The sequence below is a fragment of the Trichechus manatus genome, unplaced genomic scaffold (genome assembly GCF_000243295.1).
Source record: "Trichechus manatus latirostris isolate Lorelei unplaced genomic scaffold, TriManLat1.0 scaffold00046, whole genome shotgun sequence".
In the NCBI taxonomy this organism is placed as follows: Eukaryota; Metazoa; Chordata; class Mammalia; order Sirenia; family Trichechidae; genus Trichechus; species Trichechus manatus.
The window spans coordinates 3,318,538-3,323,695 of NW_004443982.1; positions in this window are offsets into that span (position 1 = coordinate 3,318,538).

Sequence of the window (5,158 nt, forward strand, 5' to 3'; positions counted from 1 at the left end):
TGTTTGTACCATTTGGAAAACTGTGTGCCTGAGTTTCAAACTTGGGGCAATTGCTTGTTGTTGTTGTTAGGTGCCGTTGAGTTGGTTCTGACTCATAGTGACCCTATGTACAACAGAACGAAACACTGCCCTGTCCTACGCCATCCTCATAATAATTGTTATGTTTGAGCCCATTGTTGCAGCCACTGTGTCAATCCATCTCATCGAGGGCTTTCCTCTTTTTCAATGACCCTCTACTTTACCACGCATGATGTCCTTCTCCAGGGACTGGTCCCTCCTGATAACATGTCCAAAGTATGTGAGACAAAGTCTTGCCATTCTTGTTTCTAAGGAGCATTCTGGCTGTACTTCTACCAAGATAGATTTTCTCTTTCTTCTGGCAGTCCATGGTATATTCAATATTCTTCACCAACATCGTAATTCAAAGTGATCAATTCTTCTTTGGTCTTCTTTTTTCATTGTTCAGCTTTCTCATGCATATGAGGCTATTGAAAATACCATGGCTTAGGGTCAGGCGCAACTTAGTCCTTAAAGTGACATCATTGCTTCTGAACACTTTAAAGAGGTCTTTTTTTTTTAATTATTATTGTACTTTAGATAAAGGTTTACAGAACAAATAGCTTCTCATTAAACAGTTAGTAAACATAGTTTTATCACATTGGTTAACAACCCCACGACATGTCAACACTCTCCCTTCTCGACCTTGGGTTCCCTATTACCAGCTTTCCTGTCCCCTCCGGCCTTATAGGCTGTTGTGCCCCATTAGTCTCATTTTGTTTTATGGGCCTGTCTAATCTTTGGTTGAAGGGTGAATCTCGGGAGTGACATCATTACTGAGCTAAAAGGGTGTCCAGGGGCCATACTCTCGGGGTTTCTCTAGTCTCTGTTAGGCCAGTAAGTCTGGTCTTTTTTTGTAAGTTAGAATTTTGTTCTACATTTTTCTCCAGCTCTGTCTGGGACCCTCTGTTGTGATCCCTGTTAGAGCAGTCAGTGGTGGTAGCCGGGCACCATCTAGTTGTACTGGACTCAGTCTGGTGGAGGCTGTGGTAGTTGTGGTCCATTAGTCAGTCCTTTGGACTAATCATTCCCTTGTTTCTTGTTTTCTTCATTGTCCCTTGCTCCAGAAGGGGTGAGACTAGTGGAATATCTTAGATGGCTACTTATAGGCTTTTAAGACCCTAGACACTACTCACCAAGGTAGAATGCAGAACATTTTCTTTATGCCGATTGAGCTAGATGTTCCCCAAGACCATGGTCCCCACAGCCCTCAGCCCAGCAATTTGGTCCCTCAGGGAGTTTGGATGTGTCTATAAGCTGCATCCTTTTTTGCAATAATAAAACCATAATCACAAGCATAGTGCTTTACTAAATTCTGTAAGTCTTTCTAATGAATTATCGAACCTGAGGGGGTAGTGGGATCCCTTGAATTTTCAACCAGTTGGTCAGAAGTACAAGTGTCCTGGAGACCCCCCAAGCATGTGGCTGATGTCTGAAGTAAGGGCAGTCTTGCGGAAGATTATTCCCTTAACCTGTGAAATCTGACCTAACTCCAGGTAGTTAAGAGTCAGGGAAACTACATATTGCAAGATTCCAATACATCAGACTCAAAGCTTGGGAAAGACACCTTCAAAGAGTTCAGAGACCTCCCATCCTGGACACACCCCCAAATACTTCCAGTTCAAGCCTTAGAACGCAGGCCCTTAAAGAATTCAGAGACTTCACATCCTGGCACAAATTCCCAAATACCATAAGCTCAAGCCTTGGAACAAAGACCCTCAAAGGGTTTAGAGACCTCACATTCTGAAAACAGACCCCAAACACCTCAGATTTAAACTTTGGAATACACAGCCTTAAAGATGTCCACCACCTCACAATCTGAATGCAGACTTCCAAATACCTCAGACTCAAACTTTGGGTCACAGACACTCAATGAGTTCAAAGAACTCACACCCTGAGCACAGAATCCAAAAACCTCACATTCAAACATTAAAATACAGACCTTGAAAGATTTAAAAGTGCCCACACTCTGAAGACAGACCAAAATACCTCAGATTAAAACCTTGGAACACATATCCTCAAAGATTCCAGAAACTTCACACCCTAAGCCCAGACCCACAAATACATCAAATTCAAATCTTAGAACACAGATTCTTAAAGAGTTCAAAGACCTCACGTACTAAACACAGACTCCCAAAACCTCAGATTCAAAATTTGTAGCACAGACTGTCAATGATTTCAGAGACCTCACACTATAAACATAGATACCCAATTACATCAAATAAAACATTAGGACAAGACCCTCAAAGAGTTTAGAAACCTCATACTCTAAACAGACTCCTAATACCTCAGACTCAAACCTTGGGATACAGACACTCAAAAAGCTCAATAATCTCACACCCTAAAAACAGACTCCAATTACCTCAGATCCAAACTTAGGACACAGACTCTCTAAAATGTCAGAGACCACGTATATTGGATGGACAAGAGTGCTAAGTCCATCCAATGGAAAAGGAAGAGTCTCTTCAGTAAACGCTGCTGGAAAAATTGAATTTCTACATGCAGAAGAATGAATCAAGATCTATGCTTCATACCATACACAAAAACCAATTCAAAATGGATCAAGGACCTAAATGTGAAAACTAAAACCATAAAATTCTTAGAAGGAAATCTAGAGGCAAGGTTGTGGTACCTAGTGTTTAACGATAGATTATCAGATATGAAACAAAACTGGAGCAGCAAAAGACAAAATAGATAAATGGAACCTCATAAAATTAAACATTTTTGTACATCAAAAGGCTTTATAAACAAAGTGACAAGACAACCTACATATTGGAAGAAAATTTTGGGAACCATATATCAGCTAAGGGCCTAATATCCAAATATATATAAAACTTCTACAACTTAACAAAAAGACAAACAATCAAATCAAAAAAATGGGCAAAGGACTTGAACAGACATTTCACCAAAGAGGATATTCAAATGGCCAACAAGCACATGAAAAGATGTTCAACATCAGTAGCCGTTAACCCATTGTCTTCAAGTTGATTCCAACTCATAGTGACCCTACTGGACAGAGTAGAACTGTCCCATAGGGTTTCCAAGGAATGGCTGGTAAGTGCTTCAAGTCCTCTTCATTTTCAGCATGCAAGTTTGTGTCATCTGCATATCGCGGGTTGTTAAAGAGTCTTCCTCCAATCCTGATGCCATGTTCTTCTTCACATAGTCCAGCTTCTTGGATTTTTGCTCAGTGTACAGATGAATAAGTACGGTGAAAGGATACAACCCTGATACACACCTTTCCTGACTTTAAACCACAAAGTACTCCCTTGTTCTGTTCAAATGACTGCTTCTTGATCTATGTATAGAGCTGGAAGTGCTTACTCGTCTATGCCAAGAAATTTGGGAGACTGCTACCTGGCCAACCGACTGGAAGAGATCCATATCTATGCCTATTCTAAAGAAAGGTGATCCAATCGAATGCAGAAATTATCGAACAATATCATTAACATCACACAGAAGTAAAATTTTGCTGAATATCATTCAAAAGCAGAACTGACAGAAATTCAAGCAGGATTCAGAAGAGGTCGTATAACGAGGGATATCATTGCTGATGTCAGATGGATCATGGCTGAAAGCAGAGAATACCAGAAAGATGTTTACCCATGTTTTATTGACTATGCAAAGGCATTCGACTGTGTGGATCATAACAGATTACTGATAACATTAAGAAGAATGGGAATTCCAGAACACTTAATTGTGCTCATGAAGAACCTGTACATAGATCAAGAGGCAGTCCTTCGAACAGAACAAGGGGATACTGCGTGGTTTAAAGTCAGGAAAGGTGTGCATCAGGGTTGTAGCTTTTCACCATATTTATTTAATTTGTATGCTGAGCAAATAATCCAAGAAGCTGGACTATATGAAGAAGAACAGGGCATCAGTATGGAAGGAAGACTCATGAGCAACCTTCATTATGCAAATGACACAGCCTTGTTTACTGAAAATGAAGAGGACTTGAAGCACTTCCTGATGAAGATCAAAGACTACAGCCTACAGCCTACAGTATGGATTACACCTCAGCATAAAACAAAAATCCTCACAACTGGACCAATAAGCAACATCACGATAAATGCAGAAAATATTGAAGTTGTCAGAATTTTACTTGAATCCACAATCAATGCCCATGGAAGCGCAGTCAAGAAATCAAATGATACATTGTACTGGGCAAATCTGCTGCAAAAGACCTCTTTAAAGTGTTAAAGAGCAAAGATGTCACTTTAAAGACTAAGGTGCATGTCATGGATTGAATTGTGTGCCCCCAAATATCTGTCAACTTGGCTGGGCCATGATTCCCAGTGTTGTGTGATTCTCCACCATTTTACCATCTGATATGATTTTCCTATGTGTTGTAAATCCTATCTCTATGATGTTGATGAGATGGGATTAGCGGCAGTTATGTTAATGAGGCAGGACTCAATCTACAAGATTGGATTATGTCTTGAGACCATCTCTTTTGAGATATAAAAGAGAGAAGCGAGCAGAGACATGGGGGCCTCATACCACCAAGAAACAAGAGCCAGGAGATTAGCACATCCTTTAGACCCAGGGTCCCTGCGCTGAGAAGCTCCTTGTCTGGGAAAGATTGATGACAAGGACCTTCCTCCAGAGCCAACAGAGAGAGAAAGCCTTCCCCTAGAGCTTGCACTCTGAATTTGGACTAGTAGCCTATAAAACTTTGAGAGATTAAATTCCTCTTTGTTAAAGCCATCCACTTGTGGTATTTCTGTTATAGCTGCATGTCTTAGTCATCTAGTGCTGCTATAACAGAAATACCACAAGTGGATGGCTTTAACAAAGAGAAATTTATTTCTTCACAGTAAGGTAGGCTGAAAGTCCAAATTCATGGGGTCAGCTCCAGGGGAAGGCTTTCTCTTTCTGTCGGCCTTCTTCTCTTTGGTGTTCCCCCAGACTAGGAGCTGCTCTGCTCCCGGCACTGCTTTCTTGATGGTATGAGGTCCCCAATTCTCTGCTTGCTTCCCTTTCCTTTTATCTCTTGAGAGATAAAAGGTGGTGCAGGCCACACCCCAGGGAAACTCCCTTTACATTGGATGAGGGATGTGACTTGGGTAAGGGTGGTGTTACAATCCCACCCTAATCC